The sequence below is a fragment of the Phyllobates terribilis genome, unplaced genomic scaffold, assembly GCF_046119375.1.
Source record: "Phyllobates terribilis strain yellow unplaced genomic scaffold, ASM4611937v1 Scaffold_5__5_contigs__length_657084704, whole genome shotgun sequence".
NCBI classification, from domain to species: Eukaryota; Metazoa; Chordata; class Amphibia; order Anura; family Dendrobatidae; genus Phyllobates; species Phyllobates terribilis.
This window is the reverse complement of record NW_027362765.1, coordinates 477,505,561-477,526,278: the sequence shown is the minus strand read 5'-3', so window position 1 is coordinate 477,526,278 and position 20,718 is coordinate 477,505,561.

Below are 20,718 nucleotides of genomic sequence, written 5' to 3'. Positions count from 1 at the left end.
TTTTGGTGTAATATTTATTTATTTTTTTTTTTTTTTAATATTATTACAATTTTTTTGTTTTTCACTTTATGACAGTTTTTTTACTTTTTTACTTTGTCCCACTATGGGACTTTCACTTTTTTTTTCTCTGATCGCCTGCATGGCACAGGAATGGAGCACCATCCCTGTGCCATGCAGGCTGTCAGCACTGGAAAGGGAGAAGATAGTTTGGAACTGCACTGCACATGTCCAAAAAATGTTCCTGCTGTCTGGTGACTCGGATGTTGTCATGACGACATCGAGTCGTCATGGCAACATCCAGGAAGCTGCTGCAGACAACGCTGGAGGCCGGAAGAGGAGGTAAGTACACCTATCACCTCCCCTTAGCCACCGCAATGCTGCGATCAACTTTGATCGCAGCATTGCGGGGGTTAATGTGCCGGGAGCTGTGCGGGACCGCTCCCTGCACATAGCCCCTTTTGTCAGCTGTGACAATCAGCTGACAACCGGCGGCGATCGCGCCCGCACAGCCTGTGTGCGGGCGAAATCGCCAGGGCGTATAAATACGTATCTGGTCCATAAGGCCCAGTTCACAGATACATAGTAATACGCCCTATGTCGTAAAGGGGTTAACTAAACTGTTTTTTCCATTTATAGCAACTTGGTCTCCTATGCACTGTTGGCCTAAGCAGTGAATAGAAGGCTTTCCAAAAATTATGAGGAACTGCAATGCCCCTTGAAACAGACGTGGATTACTGCATACTAAAAACCTTCTACCCATTAATGGGGAGTGGGTCTCCCTTAGTATTCACCTATGCATTGAAAAGCTAAAGCAGACTAAAATTAGGAGGAAATGCAACAAGATGGTTTTAATGCCCCTTGGAAGAATGGTGGAGTTCACAGTGGAATAAAAAGACAATATCAATGCCCCTTGAAAAAGTGGTGGAGGTCGCAGTAGCTTGAAAAGACGGTTTTAATGCCCCTTGGAAAAGAGGTGGAGGTCGCAGTGGAATAAAAAGACAATATCAATGCCCCTGGGAAAAGTTGTGGAGGTCACAGTAGCTTAGCAAGATGGTTTTAAGGCCCCTTGGAAGAGACGTGGAGGTCGCAGTGGAATGAAACGACAATATCAATGCCCCTGGGAAAAGTGGTGGAGGTTGCATTAGCTTAACAAGACGGTTTTAGTGCCCCTTGGAAGAGCGGTGGAGGTCGCAGTAGCTTAACAAGACGGTTTTAAAGCCCCTTGGAAGAGTGGTGGAGGTCACAGTAGCTTAAAAAGACAGCTTTAATGCCCCTTAGAAAGGTGGTGGAGGTCGCAGTAGCTTAACAAGACGGTTTTAATGCCCCTTGGAAAAGTGGCGGAGGTCACATTAGCTTAACAAGATGGTTTTAATGCCCCTTGGAAGAGACGTGGAGGTTGCAATAGCCTAACAAGATGGTTTAAATGCCCCCTGGAAGAGACGTGGAGGTCGCAGTAGCTTAACAAGACGGTTTTAATGCCCCTTGGAAGAGTGGTGGAGGTCACATTAGCTTAACAAGACGGTTTTAATGCCCCTTGGAAGAGACGTGGAGGTTGCAGTAGATTAACAAGACGGTTTAAATGCCCCTTGGAAGAGTGGTGGAGGTTACAGCAGCTTAACAGGACGGTTTTAATGCCCCTTGGAGAAGTGGTGGAGGTCGGAGTGGTTTAACAAGATGGTTTTAATGCCCCTTGGAAAAGTGGTGGAGGTCACATTAGCTTAACAAGACGGTTTTAATGCCCCTTGCAAGAGACGTGGAGGTTGCAGTAGCTTAACAAGACGGTTTAAATGCCCCTTGGAAGAGACGTGGAGGTCGCAGTATCTTAACAAGACGGTTTTTATGCCCCTTGGGAAAGTGGTGGAGGTCGCATTAGCTTAACCCTAGAACGCATACCTGGGGCCTGGCAGGCCTGCCCTGTTAATTGTTTTCTATTTTCTGCAAGATTACTTTAGTTAGAATTTTGAAACTCTAGGTATTCCTCAGGTATATAGTTGTTTGTCATTTTTGTTTGAGTTATTCCATGTTATTTGCACACAAGCCTAAAAGGCCACAGGTATGTGAAAATGTAGTTTTTTATGGTCATGCATTCTAGGGTTAACAAGACGGTTTTAATGCCCCTTGGAAGAGACGTGGAAAGATGCAGTAGCTTAACAAGATGGTTTAAATGCCTCTTGGTAAAGTGGTGAAGGTTACAGTAGCTTAATAAGAAGGTTTTAATGCCCCTTGGAGAAGTGGTGGAGGTCACAGTAGCTTAACAAGATGGTTTTAATGCCCCTTGGAAGAAACGTGGAGGTCAGAGTGGTTTAACAAGACAGTTTTAATGCCCCTTGGAAGAGTGGTGGAGGTCACAGTAGCTAAACAAGACAGCTTTAATGCCCCTTGGAAAAGTGGTGGGGGTCGCAGTAGCGTAACAAGACAGCTTTAATGCCCCTTGGAAAAGTGGTGGAGGTCGCAGTAGCTTAGCAAGACGGTTTTAATGCCCCTTGGAAAAGTGGTGGAGGTCGAATTAGCTTAACAAGATGGTTTTAATGCCCCTTGGAAGAGACGTGGAGGTTGCAGTAGCTTAACAAGACGGTTTAAATGCCCCTTGGAAGAGACGTGGAGGTTGCAGTTGCTTAACAAGATGGTTTAAATGCCCCTTGGAAGAGACGTGGAGGTTGCAGTAGCTTAACAAGACGGTTTAAATGCCCTTTGGAAGAGACGTGGAGGTCAGAGTGGTTTAAAAAGACTGTTTTAATGCCCCTTGCAATTATTCCCATTATTGGAGAGTGGGTCTCCCATAGCTTTTGCCAATGCCTTCCAAGCAAAAGCTGCCAAAAATTAGGACGGAGGAACTTGCAATGTTGGCAACACTGACCACGGTCACCCTGGTGGTATAGTGGTGGTGGAGGCTGAGGATAAGGAGAAGAGCAAAAAAAAGCCGAATTGAGGAATCGTATACCCATGTGTGGATGTGAAATGGTGCATGGGAATACACCTCCCGAAATAACACAGTGGATTTGACTTTTTGTTACTCTGCTGTAATTTGGTGGTGATGAGAAGTCTGGCCCAATCCAGCCCTTGTTCATTTTGATAAGGGTCAGCTTGTCAGCATTGTCAATGATGTACAAGAACGTAATGGTACATAAGAATGCAAAGTTTATTGTCAATACAAAGTTAAAAACTGACATATTTATTTGACATAATGACGCAGATACATTAGTAACATCTATAACTTTGTGGCTGATTTTGAAGAAATGAGCCATTGGGATGATCTGAGTAATCACATTCTTGGAGAAAGGTCCACCTTACAACGAATGATTTACCACAAATTTTTATATATATTTATATATCGTCCTATGTGCAACAACACCTATAATGTATATATATATTCATTCTATGTGTCTCATTTTCGTTCGTCTATATCGGACACTCTATTGTCCCTATTTTTTAATGCCTCTCTCCGTGGGGGCAAAGGTGCAATGCCTCCCGCGGACAGTAGCATTTTTACATAGATATATGATCCAACAATTATGTGTTGTATGGGATCTATTACATAGTAATTAGCAGTATATCAATCCATTATAATGATATTGTGAGTGTGTTATATGTCTTTTTTACTATGTATTGATAGTCTGATATTTTGATGTATTATCTGTCCTTTTGATTTTTTGGACTATGCCATCTTTTTGCTATTTACAAGGTATATGTAAAAAGTATTCCTATATATGGTTTACCTTAATACTGCGTTATATGTATAATTGTGGTGGTGACCACAAATGTATACTCTTCATTTTATCAGCCTCTTAGGTGGTAGTTTTGTCCACCCACCGCACCGCTATTATGCGCTTTTTATCTGGTCCTCCCTCTTCAACTATACTGCGATTACGTAGGTATTTCTACCCATCTGATATGGGGGTGTAACTACACTACCATGTGATGCTAGGAGGCGGTACCAATGTCTTGCGATCACGTGATGCCAGGGGCGGTGCCAGCTCCTCGCAATCACGTGATGCACGGTGACGATTCCTGCCCATCTGACTTGGGGGCTTGACACATGACCATGCGACGCGTGGGGCGGTACCTATGACTCGCGTTCACGTGATGCGATGGGTGTTACCAGCTCCTTGCAATCACGTGATGTGCGGGGTGGATCCATTTCTGCGTGGTAATTGACAGTAACATATACTTCCGGAGGGGAGGGTCTAACATGCGGATATGCATCCATCTGTTAGGTTGTATCATGATCAACGATTGGTCAATTACCAAACTTACTTTTCATCCTTTATACTGATTGGGCTAATTGCACTATAAAAATGATACCGGTTTTAGTATGTCATTACCCCCAGATGAAGGCACAGCGCCGAAACATGCGTAGGGGTGACGGTACCTGAGCTGACATTTCTGACATCTACACATGTGAGTTATATTATTTTGTTTATACTCCTGTATGCTTAATGGAGATTGTTTTTTCTATATTTAGCCATGCACTGTGCACTTTAGCGGCTCATTGGAGCCTTCCTATTACCAATTTGGTTATCGTATATGTTTGACAAATCCATACTTACATATGTCCTATTTTAGCAACTTTTCATAACAACTTTGCACCATGAGTCTTCCTCAGCCTTGTGTAGCTGTTTATATAGCCTACTACTAATGTATCTGCGTCATTATGTCAATTAAATATGTCAGATTTTAACTTTGTATTGACAATAAACTTTGCATTCTTATGTACCATTATGCTCTTGCACGTCATTTGCTCTATATGAATTACTGTTGGAGACGTTGAACAGATTTGGTTTGAAACAGACGTTGAACAGACTTTGTCAGCATTGTCAGTTGACAGGCGAGTGCTTTTATCAGTTATAATTCCCCCAGCGGCACTAAAAACATGCTCCGATAACACGCTAGCAGCAGGGCAGGCCAGGACCTCAAAGGCGTGCAGAGCAAGTTCATTCCAAGTGTCCAGCTTGGATACACAATAATTAAAAAGCACAGAGGAATCACAGAGGACGCTGATACTGTCGGCAAGGTACTCCCTCACCATCTTTTGAAACTTTCCACTCCTTGTGAGTAGAGGTGAGCGGTGTTCGACTCGAACTGTTCACCAATCTCAAATTCGAGCTGTTTTGGGCGGTGTTCAAGCCGTTCAGCGAACACGAACGATTTGAAAAAAATTTGGTTGTTCGAGGTTATGTTCGATAACTGTTCGTGCACCAAAATCATAACTGGATTTTTTCTCAGTAATGCTGAAAATTAATGTTAATACGCAGTTTAAGTGTACAGCGGGGCGGGGGGAGGGGCAGGGGATGGATCTCTGCAGGAATAATGAAGATCTCCATTTTTTTTTCTCTTTCCCGCATTTACAGTGGGGAGGTGCAATCTGTCAGCCTATCAGCAGTGCATTCACGGAGCGAACTGCTTTTTTTCTCACAAGCAAGGGCATGTGTCATTGGCAGTGTATGCCACATGTCCTTGTCCTATAAAACCCAGCCATTTTCCCCGTCGCCACCATTTTCTCACTGCTGCAGCTGCGTGTTAGACGGCACCGCTGATGCTGTGTGCGTTATACTTTGTTAATTTCAAGCCAATTTTCGCACAAATCTACAGATAGCTTGGAAGTAGGGAATAGTTGTGATTGCAGTCCTTTTAAGGACTAGGTTACATCATTTCCTACGACTTTTATCAGGCAGGTCTGTGCTCTTAAATAGATAGGATGGGAGTAAAGACTAATTGTAATTGCAGTCCTTTTCAGGGCTAGGTTACATCTGTTCCTATCACTTTTATCAGGCAGGTCTGTGCTCTTAAATAGATAGGTTGGGAGTAAAGAGTAATTGTAATTGCAGTCCTTTTCAGGGCTCGGCTACATCAGTTCCTATCACTTTTTGCAAGGCAGGTCTGTGCCAGTGCTGTGCAAGTTTTTTTCACAGCATTTGGCTAAATCAAGCAAAGCAAATCCTTTTTGTCCTCTTGCAGTGTGTGTTAGTCAGTGGAGAAGCCTATCTGTGTTGCAAGCTAAACCACCTGTGTAAAGAATGCAAAGTTTTTTACTGCACCTAGTGAAATAAAACCTTTTGGGCATAGCATCATTCTATTAGTCCATCACAATACTAACCTCCACCAGGTTGCAAATACAAAATAATTTTTATCTGCATATAGCTATGAAAAAATATTTGGGCTTCGGCTTGTAGCAGTGTGTGGGACTTGTTCTCTTAGTCCATCTATACTAACTTCCATCAGGTTGCAAATTATATATAATTTTTTCCTGCATCTAGCTCTGAAAAAATATTTCGGCTTCTAGCAGTGTGTGGGACTTGTTCTTTTAGTCCATCTATACTAACCTCCATCAGGTTGCAAATTCAATATAATTTTTTTCTGCATCTAGCTCTGAAAAACTATTTCGGCATCTAGCAGTGTGTGGGACTTGTTCTGTTAGTCCATCTATACTAACCTCCATCAGGTTGAAAATTCAATATAATTTTTTTCTGCATCTAGCTCGGAAAAAATATTTCGGCTTCTAGCAGTGTGTGGGACTTGTTCTATTACTCCATCTATACTAACCTCCATCAGGTTGCAAATTCAATTACATTTTTTTCTGCATCTAGCTCGGAAAAACTATTTCGGTTTCTAGCAGTGTGTGGGACTTGTTCTATTAGTCCATCTATACTAATCTCCATCAGGTTGCAAATTCAATATAATTTTTTCTGCATCTAGCTCTGAAAAAATATTTCGGCTTCCAGCAGTGTGTGGGACTTGTTCTATTAGTCCATCTATACTAACCTCCAGCAGGTTGCAAATTCAATATAATTTTTTCTGCATCTAGCTCTGAAAAAATATTTCGGCTTCTAGCAGTGTGTGGGACTTGTTCTATTAGTCCATCTATACTAACCTCCATCAGGTTGCAAATTCAATTACATTTTTTTCTTCATCTAGCTCGGAAAAACTATTTCGGCTTCTAGCAGTGTGTGGGACTTGTTCTATTAGTCCATCTATACTAATCTCCATCAGGTTGCAAAGTCAATATAATTTTTTCTGCATCTAGCTCTGAAAAACTATTTCGGCTTCTAGGAGTGTGTGGGACTTGTTCTATTAGTCCATCTATACTAACCTCCAGCAGGTTGCAAATTCAATATAATTTTTTTCTGCATCTAGCTCTGAAAAACTATTTCGGCTTCTAGCAGTGTGTGGGACTTGTTCTATTAGTCTACCTATACTAACCTCCATCAGGTTGCAAATTCAATTAAATTTTTTTCTGCATCTAGCTCTGAAAAACTATTTTGACTTCTATCAGTGTGTGGGACTTGTTCTATTAGTCCATCTATACTAACCTCCATCAGGTTGCAAATTCAATATAATTTTTTCTGCATCTAGCTCTGAAAAAATATTTCGGCTGCTAGCAGTGTGTGGGACATGTTCTATTAGTCCATCTATACTAACCTCCAGCAGGTTGCAAATTCAATATAATTTTTTTCTGCATCTAGCTCTGAAAAACTATTTTGGCTTCTAGCAGTGTGTGGGACTTGTTCTATTAGTCCATCTATACTAACATTCATCAGGTTGCAAATTCAATATATTTTTTTTCTGCATCTAGCTCTGAAAAACTATTTCGGCTTCTAGCAGTGTGTGGGTCTTGTTCTATTAGTCCATCAATACTAACCTCCAGCAGGTTGCAAATTCATTATAATTTATTCCTGCATCTAGCTCTGAAAAAATATTTCGGCTTGTAGCAGTGTGTGCGACTTGTTCTATTAGTCCATCTATACTAACCTCCACCAGGTTGCAAATTCAAAATAATTTTTAGCTGCATCTTGCCTGTAAACTAATTTTGGGCATATTAGCTGTGTGTGGTACTCATTCTATTAGGCCATCTATACTAAGCTCCACCAGCTTTCAAATTACTAATAATTTTTAGCTGCATCTTGCCTGGAAAATAATTTTGGGCATAGTAGCAGTGTGTGGTACTCATTGTATTAGGCCATCTATACCAAGCTCCACCAGCTTTGAAATTAATAATCATTTTTAGCTGCATCTAGCCCGGAAAAATTTTTTTCTTCTCAATAGTGGTAGCAATAGAAATATGGGGCGCGCTCCTGGCTAACAAAAATATACGCTTCATAACAAAAAACACCAGCTTATCGCTCTGCATTAATAAGATGGCATAATCGTCTCTCTCCTCTACACAGGCTAGCAATCCTGTGCCTAAAACACAATGCATGGGTCCGCGCTAGCCACAATGCTGAGGGGTCTAAAGCAGCTGCTAACGCTTTATCACAATTCAAATGGCAGATTTTCACAGAGCTCCTCCCCAACGCCCACCCATCGGGCAACAGTTGCCCACCCTCCCTATGGGATCAAGTGGCGAAAAGTTGATGCCATTAATCAGAGCGTCAGTTCCCCCGTCGATGTGGCAAGCATACGGTAAGGCATGGGAAGAGTGGACACGACTAGTAGCAGGCAGATGGGTTGACCAATGTGAACAAGCCAGATTACAAGTCACCATAGAATTTCTCCACCAGCTAATGATGAGGGGCATATCAGGGGCATCAGCGCAGCGATGTCTGACCGGAGTAGCATTTCACGTCCAACTACTGAATTGGGGAGATGTGACAAAGAGATTCATCATCAGACAATCAATAAAAGGGTGGAAAAGGGGTCAGCCAAGTCAGGATTGTAGACGTCCCATCCCGTGTCACTAAAACTGATTTCTCACATCATATCCCTAACACCATTAACATGACACTCACATTTTGAAGCAACACTACTGTCTACTGCATTTGCGATCGCCTTCTTCGGGGCGCTATACATAAGCGAATCAGTCCCTCAATCCAAAATTACGACCAGTGGAGGCTTATTACACTAGGACGTAGTCATAGCCAATAATTCAATACGTCTACGCATACACCAATCGAAAATGGTTCCAGCGGGCAGGGGCACTTGGGTACTTCTACAACCCACAAATGGTACACTGAGTCGGGTAACAATAGTAAAAACATATATAAACATCTGATCACAAAGTAATTTTTTCCTATCACACATTGATGGAACGCCATTATCAAGATACCAGTTCCAAGCTATATTTAATAAATTCATAACATTGGCAGGGAACCACCCCAAAGAATACGGGACACACTCATTCCGCATAGGCGCGGCCACGGAAGCAGCAAGAGCAGGTCTGTCTGAAACGGAAGTTCAAAAGATAGGGAGATGGCGATCCACATGTTTGGCGAGATACATAAGACCGGACTTGTTATCCTAACGTGGTTTGTTTCTTTTACAGGTGATGCTAAGCCAACAGTGTGGGTGATAGGCCACTCGCATATATATTGGGCAGAAAAAAGGGCGAAAGTCCACCCAGGTGGGAAGAAATTAGAGTTTCATAACACATATTTCAACTGGAGAGGTATTAGAGGCCTGCTATGGCCACAGGTACTAATGGAGGTAATCAAGGTAGGGAGAGAGGCAAGAGGTCCGGTCATCTTAGTTATACAGGCCCGGGAAAATGACCTAGGTCATCACAAGAGTGCATAACTAATGGCAATAATGAAACTAGACACTGAGCGCTTCACAGAATTTTTCACAAAACTAACTATAGTATGGTCAGAGATTGTGCCGATAGCGGTATGGCAAGGTGCGCGAGACATCACAGCCATCGAACGGAGAAGGCAGGTAATAAATATTCGGATGGCAAAATTTAGAAGAGACAGAGGCGGTTTAGTGATACAACACCGACAACTGGAGGGAGATAAAGCAGGCCTCATACGGCCCGACGGTGTTCACTTAATGGATATTGGACTGGACATATTCCTGTCAGGACTCCAGGACGGAGTGGAACAAGCATTTAGAGTGATGGATAGGGGTCGGAGTCCTGCATACGAGTACGCACGATCCTCCGTGACCTGGAAATAGAAAGGACATGTTGGAGAGTTACACTTGTTGGCCAACTTGCCGGTGTGGAGACCCAGGGCATGCTGCAACAAGCTTAATTAGTTTAGAAATAAAATGCCTTTCTAATGGAATGAAGATAAAGAGTTAATAAAGCTGTGACCGTTCCTCACCAATCCAGTTGTAAGAGTTACATTACTGTATTGTCAAGGAAAGGGGGGCAGTAGGGGGGCTGAGCGTCTGGGTTTGTTTGGGGGTCCCCACAGTCTGCCTAGGCTAGATGCATTTAAAAATTCTTATTAGATACACAGGCTGTGCAGCTTGCTTCGCAGCTGGGCTACTACGCCCAAAGTATTGCCTAGGCTAGATGCAGTTAAAAATTCTACGCTGACTAGCAGACTCTGAAGCTTTGGAGCAGACCTCTGAGTAAACAGCTCTTCAGACTCATAGAATCATAGAATCATAGAATGGTAGAGTTGGAAGTGACCTCCTGGGTCATCTGGTCCAACCCCCTGCTCAAGGCAGTATTCACTAAATCATCTCAGACAGATGTCTGTCCAGCCTCTGTTTGAAGACGTCCATTGATGGGGAACTCACCACCTCTCGTGGCAGCCTGTTCCACTCATTAATCACCCTAACTGTCAAAAAGTTTTTTCTAATATCTAATCTGTGTCTCCTCCCATTTAGTTTCATCCCATTGCTTCTAGTCTTTCCTTGTGCAAATGAGAATAAAGATGATCCTTCTACAATGTGACAGCCCTTGACATATTTGTAGACAGCTATTAAGTCTCCTCTCAGTCTTCTTTTTTGCAAGCTAAACATTCCCAAATCCTGCAACCGTTCCTCATAGGACATGGTTTGCAGACCAGTCACCATTCTGGTCGCTCTTCTCTGAACTTGCTCCAGTTTGTCTATGTCTTTTTTAAAATGTGGTGCCCAAAACTGTACACAGTATTCCAGATGAGGTCTGACCAAAGAGGAGTAAAGATCAATAATGACTTCACGTGATCTAGACTGTATGCTTCTGTTAATACATCCCAGAATTGTATTTGCCTTTTTTGCTGCTGCATCACACTGTTGAATCATGTTCAGTCTATGATCTATTAGTATACCTAAGTCTTTTTCACATGTACTGTTGCTTAGCTCTATTCCTCCCATTCTGTATATGCTTTTTTCATTTTTATTGCCCAGATGTTGTACTTTGCATTTTTCCCTGTGAAAAACCATTCTGTTGGTTGCTGCCCACTGCTCCAGTTTATTTAGGTCTTTTTGAATCCTCTCTCTCTCTTCTCTAGTATTAGCTATCCCTCCTAGCTTTGTGTCATCAGCAAATTTAATCAGTTTACCCTCAATTCCTTCATCTAAATCATTGATAAAGATGTTGAACAATACAGGTCCCAGGACGGAGCCCTGTGGTACCCCACTTGAGACATTCATCCAGCTGGATGTGAAGCCATTTACAATCACCCTTTGAGTCCGATCACTAAGCCAGTTATGAATCCACCTAACAGTTGCCTGGTCCATTGCATACTTGGTCATTTTTTCAATAAGGATGGTGTGAGATACTTTGTCAAATGCTTTGCTGAAGTCAAGATATACTATATCTACAGCATTTCCCTGATCCACCCAGTCAGTGATTCTGTCATAGAAGGAAATTAAGTTAGTCTGACATGACTTGTTAGTTATAAACCCATGCTGACTCTGGTTAATCACTTCATTCTTATCCAGGTACTTACATACATGTTGTTTAATAATTTGTTCAAAGATCTTTCCTGGTATAGAAGTCAGACTCACCGGCCTATAGTTCCCTGGGTCCACCTTCTTCCCCTTTTTGAAGATAGGAACAACATTTGCTCTTCTCCAGTCTTCTGGGACTTCTCCTGTTCTCCAAGAATTTTCAAAGATTATGGAGAGTGGTTCTAAAATTTCTTCTACGATCTCCTTCAGTACTCTGGGGTGTAATTCATCTGGACCTGGAGACTTGAACTCATTTATGTTAGCTAAATATTCCCTCACAATCTTTCTGTTTACAGATAACTTGGATTCTTCTATTCCTTTAAAAGGACAGTGAAGATCAGTTGATGTTACATTTTCTTTCTGAGAGAAAACAGATGCAAAATAGGAATTAAAAAGTTTGGCCTTCTCAACATCCTCTCTTACCATTTCTCCATTTTCATCCTGTAAAAATCCTATAGCATCTTTGACTTTTCTTTTACTTTTGACATACCCCCAAAATCCTTTTTTATTGCTTTTGACATCTCTTGCAAGCCTTAATTCATTGTCAGCTTTAGCTAACCTGATACATGCCCTGCAGGATCTGCAGACTGCATTATAATCTTCTTTAGATATGCCTCCCTCTTTCCATTTAATAAACATTTCTTTCTTTCTTTTTAGCATGTGTTTAAGTTCTGTGTTCATCCATCCTGGTTTCCTTAAATGCTTCCCATTCTTCCTTTTTTTCGGGATTTTTAACGATTGTGCTTTGAGAATCTCATTTTTAAAAATTTCCCATCCTTCCTGGACATTTTTGTCCTTAAGGACATCCAGCCATTGGACTCAACCATCTGTGTTACCCCAAGCAATAGTGTATGTAGTGTATGTAGTTTCTTACAGTTAAAAAGGGGGGGGAGCGACCCAATCCACCTGGAATTGACGATGACAACGTCACGTAAAACACAGCAAGGGGACTCCAAAAAGAGTCTCCATTTTTTCCAAAAATTGTGGCACAGACACGTCTTAAGTGGCATCAATTGCCCCAGAGTTGCTTAAAACGGTTGGTGAGGTGATTTTACCAAATTCTCAAGCTTTTAGTCTCCCCAGGATGACACAGGGGTAGAAAAGTCCTTGCGGATCCATGATTTGTTCATCTTTATGAACGTGAGTCTGTCTACATTCTCAGTGGACAGCCGTGTGCACTTATCTGTCAGCACACCACCAGCAGCACTGAACACACGTTCAGAGAGAATGCTGGTTGCAGGGCATGACAAGATCTCCAAGGCGTGAGTGGCGAGCTCCGGCCATTCTTCCAGATTGGAAGCCCAAAATGAGCAAGGGTCCAGTGAAACAGTCATAGCATCGATGTTCACTTGGAGATACTCCTGTACCATCCTCTCTAGGCGTTGACTATGTGTCAGACTTCTTGTCTCCTGTGGCCTTGCAAAGGATGGTCTAAAAAAGTGATGAAACGAGTGTGGCAACCCAGTAGTCGGGATTACTTTGAATTCTGACAATCCGAGTGTCATGTTGCAGGTAGGGCAGCAAGAAGGCACTCATGTGTCTTGCGCATCCAGGAGGATGTTGTGTGCATCAAGTCCTTGCTGTGTTGGTAGCGAGGTAAGAATCATGCATCCTTCCTCTGCCCTCTCCCCCCAACCTCGCACAACAATGTGATCAAGGTCTCCCTCATCTGATGAGTCTTCCATCAGTTCGTCCTCCACTTCTTCCTGGGCTCCTGCACCTTCCTCAATAGTTTGGCTGCTACCATGCGCCCTGGGTAATCCCTCTCCCCCACCCCCCCATGCCTGCCGCCTTGGTGCTGCCGACCGTCTGGACCTTGGAGATGTTATCCCTTCTGCATACGACTACTCCTCTACTTCCTCCACCTCCTCTTGTCCCACCACCTGACTCTGAATTCTGCTTAACGTGTGCTCCAGCATGTAAATCACAAGAATAGTTATGCTGATAATGGCATCGTCGTAAGCACTAAACATCTTCGTCGCCATTTCAAAACTGTGCAGAAGGGTGTGTGGTGCCCCTGAGGATTCAGTCACCACAGAGGTATTGCATCTCACCCAGAGGTGTGGAATCTCACCCTCAGGTAAGGAAGGAGTATGGCTCGGGACTCTAACACCTGCATCCAACACATACCCGCAGTGGGGGTAGGGCGAGATTGCTCCTAAGGGAGAGCACAGTCCCAGGTCCCTAGCTGGTGGGAGGGTCCTATGTAGTGGATGTGGGTGGAGAAAGCAGCTTAGCGGAGCACATGACAGGGAGAGTATAAATTGGAAGCCATCTTAGAAAGAGCAAGCCAGTCAGAGGAGGAGAAGTGACAGGAGCAGAGGCTCTGCATGAGCTCTGCTTCGGAGGCGGGCCTAGCCTGGGAGGCCCAGGACTGAAGGAGAGAAGAGAGAAGTGGGAGCAGGAAGGCTCCAGGAACCGAAGGGACCCTAGGGGTACGGGCCGTGCAGAAGGCCACCCATACGCCCGCTGCTACCAGGAGGTAGAGAGGTCAGGCCAGATAAGGGGAACCGGTCCCTCAACTAGCGGAGAAACAGCAAGGCTCAACTAGAAACCGGAGGCTGCAGCATTTCATGTACTGCAGGCCAAAGTCCACACCAGTCTCACTAAGAAGGTAGCCACATAGGACCTAGGGGATGGAACACACGTCGCCCGCCAAGGCCCGAGGGTACCGGATAGAAGTTTCACTGGGTGTGAGGTGCAGGGAGAAGGCCAGAGAAAGGACACGCAAAAGGGGGTGGACTGAGCCCCTCACTAAGTATGCACAGGACGACGGGGAGATTGCTCGGGTACCTGTAATCTGGACTGCAACAACTGTGAGTAAAGATCTTGGGACTGCATCACACGGACTCTGTGTTTATTACTGACTCCCTGCACTACAATAACCATCATCCACCCACACTGCTCTGAAGCTACACTCTTCCTGTGGGGAGTAATAATACCATTGCTGAAAAACCACCAGCTTCAGAGGACTGTTCCGCAGCGGCGGGCCCCTTTGGCCGCACTCCACAGTTGGTGTAGTCGGACATTATAAAACCCATATATACAAATTACCCTTGGATTGACCACCCTGGGTCACGGACCGGGTCACCGCCACAGTGACTGCAACCCCCAGCGTCTGCCGGCCCGGCTCCGGGTTCCCCACGGCCCAGGGAGCACGTCAACTTCATAGGTCCCTGAACTGAGACCACTCCTGCAGCGTGATTTGCCCCGCCTCTGGATCTCGTTGGCCCAGGCTATACGTCAGAACGTATTGCACCAGGGCTTGTCGGTGCTGCCACAGTCGCTGCAGCATGTGCAGAGTTGAATTCCACCGTGTCGGCACATCATATTTCAGCCGGTGAACAGGCAGACCGAATGACTTCTGTAGAGATGTAAGTCATTAAGCTGCGGGATGCGAACGGCGGAAGTGAGCACACAGCGACCGTGCCCTCTGCAGAAGGCCATCTATTCTGGGATAGTGGGCTAAAAATTGCTGGACAACCAGGTTCAACACGTGAGCCATACAAGGCCCGCTAGGCCACATTGTAGCACAGTGAGCTTCCCACTGTAACTTATGCTTCATATCCATGTGACGGGTTCATGCATGAAGTACTCAAACTATGGATTTTTTGACCTCTTCTTAGCTTTTGGTGACAAATGTTACAGATAACATGAGTTGGGTCATCCTTATCGATCTCCAAAAATGCCCAGGCTATGCAAGGCTTAGAGCCCATGCGACCTGAAGAGCCACCACGACTTGTGGTCAGAGGCAGAGTTGTGGTTGAGGATGCAGTTGTTGACATGCTTCCAGTACTCCGTCTCTGTCCAGGAAGGCGCAACCAAACCTCGTCGTCAATAGCATCCTCCTCCACCTCCTCTGCTGACCTCATCGACTGGCTGACTGTGGGTTCACAGTAAGTGGAATCTCCAACCTCGTCATCATCACCCTGTGTGTTCTCACACCCATTGTCCTCAGAGCCAACCTCTTCCTGCCCTGACCGAAAAGACAAGTTGTCACTCCAATCAGGTATCTAAGTCTCATCATCGTCTTCCTGATTGTCTCCACCAACAGGACTTACAGTTTGGGAACGAGGGTCTACATTATGCTCAGAACCTTTTTCATCTGGGCCTGGATCCGACTCATAAACTTTCTGGGCATCAGTGCAGATCATTTCCTCGTCTGGATTCACAGAAGCTCTGGAGCAGACTTCTGATTCCCAGGCTATAGTATGAGTAAACAGCTCTGCAGACTCAACCATCTGTGTTACCCCATACTCAGACGGGCAGCTGGAGACTTGGGAGCTGTGAAGAAGCAAGTGCGATTGGGGTAACACCTCTGAGGACTGGAGTATTTGTGATGTTGAAGTTGAGGTGGAGGAGAGCCAACTTGAATGAACACTTGATATCCATTGAAGCACCTGCTGTTTTTGTGCCTCATCTGGAATTTTCAGCGATGAGCATATCCGTAAGAAAGGGATCGTATAACATTGTCCACGAAAAGAAGTAGACATCTTAGTCTGGCTGGAAGATGATCTTTCTTCTGCAGATGTTACTCCCCCCCCACCACGGGGGGTCTCGACCTACCAGAGGACAGGCACCAGTATTGGGAGAAGGGGCTGGCCGTCAGGGTCCACCGCGGCTCTGGCACAAACCCGGCGACACGGAGGTTGCATGGGCAGGAACGGACTGGCCATGTCGGCTTCGCACTCCAGCGTAGTCCCTCTGCCCGCTCACGCCCGTAACCTCAAAGGGATGCGCAAGCGGCTTTTCTTCCCAGGGCTGTTCCCTGCCCAGCAGGAATGTGGGGGAGCTCAGGTTGGCCTTCCACTGTACTCCCTTACCTCCCTCGCCCTCTTTCCTTCTTCCGTTCTCCATCTAACCACTCGGCTCTGTGGTGTCCGCTCTCCCTCCAGCTCTATCCTACTCACAGGTGTACTACCACGTGTATTCACACTGTGGCAAATCTTTTGGGCCCAGGCATAAGAAGTTGTCGAGGTAATGGATAATATGTGCCCCCTTAGAAACGTCCATTACAACCCATTCAAGGAAGCAACTAAACGCCTCAAATAGTGAGCAGGATCTGGAGCACCCCATGGGCAAACAGCGATCTATATAGTATGCTCCTTCCCAGAAGCAGCCCAATAGGTGGACACTATTCGGAGGCACAGGTAGTAAGTAACCGGAACGCCGCATCAATGTCTGTTTTGGCCATTAGGGTGACCCTTCCCAACTTCTTGATCCGCCTGATTGTCTTGTCAAAGGATGTACAGTATATACTACTGTACTTGGTTCCGCGTCGATGTTGTCGTTTACTGACCTGTCCCTTGGATATGACAAATGGTGGATTAGTCCGAATGTATTGGGTTCCGTGTTTGCACAACTCACAACGGGGATACCACTACGTCTTGTAAGGAAAGTGTTCTGAATGGAACCCCCATTCTACCTAAAGATATTTCTTTTTTTAATTTTCTTGTCACGACGTCTGAGTGTTGGTAGGCTGATTTTAGATTTTTACTCCAGCCTTTCTTGAATTTAGAAGGGCATGACATGCCTATATCTGTGTCTCCCCCTCTTTTTACTCCTCCACCTCTTTTCTTTTTGCATGACTATATGTACTTGTCACTTTTCCATGTGTTAATTGTGTCTTCTGAGCAGTTTGTCAGCTTTTGGACACCTTTGAAGGTGTTTTCTATGTGTTTCTATGTGTTTTTGTTTGCCTGCCATTGGTTTTAACGGTGTTCTAAGGTGTTCCACGAACAGTTCGACGAACAGTTCGGCGAACATACGGGTGTTCGACGAACCGAACTCGAACACTACGGGGGTGGCTCAACACTACTTGTGAGAGTGCCCCACGCCTCAGGGCCTGTAAGCTGGGCGGGTCTCAGAAAACTGTCACAGAATGTTGACAGAGTATACCCCTGCTTCTGCTGGATTGGAGTTGCGTCTGTCTCACCTGTACGCCTTGGTTGGTCAACGAACTGTGACCTCTGCCACTAGCACGTTCAGATGGGAATTTTTTTAACAGTTCTGCAGTAATGGCCTTCTGGTACTGCCCCATTTATGTAGACCTCTCCACCTCAGGAATAAGAGAGTGAAAGCTCTCCTTGTAGCGGGGTCTAAAAGTGTCACCAACCAGTAATGACTGTCACCCAACATTTTGGCAACGCGAGGGTCATGGTTAAGGCAGCGTAGCATAAAGTCAGCAGTGCGTGCCAAACTGGTAACGGGCAAGACTTCCGTGTCCTCATCAAGATGACGACTGACCATGCTCTCCTCCTCCTCCTCCTCCTCCCCCCTGTCCTCAGGCCACCCACGCTGAACCGACTGTATGATAGTTGTACAGGTACTACCGTCTACAGCCATGATACCAGCTCCTGTCCTTCCTCCTCCTCCTCCTCCTCTCCCTCATTGTCCCCCAATGCACGTTGGGATGAGATGAGGCTGGGCTATGTGTAATTGCTCATTACGGATTCTTGATCCATCTCATCATACTCTGGCTGCAATGAATACACTATAATTCTCTGCAGAGAGCGTTGCAAAAGACAGACAAGTGGGATGCTAATGCTAATGATGGCGTCATCGCCACTCACCATCTTGGTGGACTCCTCAAAGTTTGTCAGGATGGTACATATGTCAGACATCCAGGTCCACTCCTGAGATCTTATGTGTGGAGTCTAACCGGAATATCGACGGCCTTGTTGCAGCTGGTACTCCACAACTGCTCTTTTCTGCTAACAAATCCTTTGCAACATGTGGAGGGTAGAGTTCCAACGTGCGGGGACATCACGCACCAGTCGATGTGCCAGAAGCTGCAAACGCTGCTGCAACACAGCAAGGGCGGCGGAAGCTGTAGTCGACTTGTGAAAATGAGCTGACAGGCGGCGTACTTTGACGAGCAGATCTGGCAACTCAGGGTACGATTTAAGAAACCAATGAACCACGAGGTTAAGCACATGAGCCAGGCATGGTACGTGTGTGATCTCGCCTTGCCTCAGAGCCGCCACCAGGCTACGGTCATTGACACATGTGACCATGCCTGGATGTAGGTTCAGCGGTCTCAGCCACAGATCAGCCTGCTCTTTCACAGCTGTCCCCAACTCACAAGCAGTGTGAGGTTTATCACCTAAGCTTATGAGTTTTAGCACAGCCTGTTTCCGCTTGGCAGAGGCAGTACTGCAGTGCTTCCAGCTTGTAACTGATGTGGTGATATCTGAGATGGAGGTTGAACATGAGGAGGAGGAGGAGGAGGATGATGTGCTGGAGCTGTACACTGTGTGGGCAACTCTGACAGACATAGGGCCCGCAATCCTTGGTGTGGGGAGGATGTGTCCCGTCCCAAGGTCCGACTGGGTCCCAGCTTCCACTATGTTTACCCAGTGTGCCATCAGGGAGATGTACCGTTCCTGGCCACAAGCACTTGTCCACGTGTCCGTTGTCAGGTGGACTCTCCCAGTGACTGCGTTTTTGAGGGCACGGCAAATGTTTTGGGACACGTGCTTGTGTAGTGCGGGGGTGGCACACCGGGCAAAATAGTGTCGGCTGGGAACCGAGTACCGAGGGACGGCCACCGCCATAAGGTTGCGGAAGGATTCCGTCTCCACCAGCCTAAAAGGTAGCATTTCCAACACAAGCAATCGTGAAATATGCGAATTTAGGACTGTGGCCTGTGGGGTTTTGGCTGCGAATTTGCGCTTTCATTCAAAGCTCTGGGATATGGACAACTGAACGCTGCGGTGGGACGTGGACATGGACGTTGATGCTGTTTCTTGAGAAACTGCCATAACAAGCGAAGACTGAGAGGAGGGGGAATCTTTGCATGCAGTATGGACAGGGGATTGCCTTGCACGCACAACAGCGGAAGAAGCAGTGGTGACACCCGCTGACACTGGTCGTGGACCGTGGGGTTCGCCTCACAAAGTCGGGTGCTTTGATGCCATGTGCCTGATCATGCTGGTAGTGGTCAGGCTGGTAGTTTTGTCACCCCTGCTGATGCTGGCCTGGCAGATGGTACAAATGGCCTTTTTGGGGTTATCAGCAGAGTCTTTAAAAAAATTCCAGACTCTGGAAGACCTACCAGTTGAACTGGCAACGTCTCTCGTGTTAGTGTTATGGGGAACTGTTGCCCGCCTTTTGTGTGTGACCACCACACTGCTTCTTCCTGCCTGTTGGGGTACTCTGCCTCCCTTCCCCCTGTGTGCTGCTGGCATCTCTCTGTGTGTCCTCCTTTCACGTTTGGTCAGTTACTAGATCATCCACCACCTCCTCCTCTTCCACTTGCGCACCACGATCCTCCTCCTCACTTTGTGGCAATTGTGTCTCGTCATCGCCCACCTCTTGTGACAAATTGCCAGCATCGACTACCTCTGGCTGTGGCTGTTCAAATATTTGGGCATCGCTACATGGGATCTCCTCTTCCACCACTTCAAACGGAGCAGGCGACGGGCACAAATATGGAAATGGACCTGTGAACAGCTCTTCAGAGTGTCCAAGTGTGGGATCAGTTGCTGTCTGATGACACTCGGCATGGTGGGAGGAAGGAGCATCAGGGTGAGGAGGAGTATGCGGCCGAGACTCATGGCTACTAAAACTTGACCGTGTGGAAGACAGACCGGAGGTTGTGGTGCCCAGGTAACTGGAAGTATTATCTGCTATCCAATTAATAACCTGTTCACACTGATCAGTTTGCGATACTGGAGTTGTTCTGTGCTTCCCTAGTAATTCGGTCAAGTAGTGGGAGCGAGAAGATGTGGCTGTTGGTTGTGGCACATTTTCACCTTGGCCCCGTCCTCTACACGCACCATCACAAGAACGTCAAGTTCCACGGTCCTTGTCACGCGCCTTGCCCATTGTAAATTAAGTAAATTAGCTTACACTTGCACTATCAATGGAAAAAAGGGTAAGAAAAAGGAGGTTAGAACCGTGGAAGAGGAAAACCACAGTTCTATTTCTCTGGCCTACACCAGAATCTTTTAAACAGATATATTTGTGACTGAACAGACAGGGAGACACTATTACTGGGTATTTTTATGTAAAACAGGCCAAAAGCAGGATAATACAGAGATTTGAACAGTGGAACTGCAAAACCACAGTTCTAACTTAATGGCGTATACCAGACTTTTTTAAATAGATATATTTGGG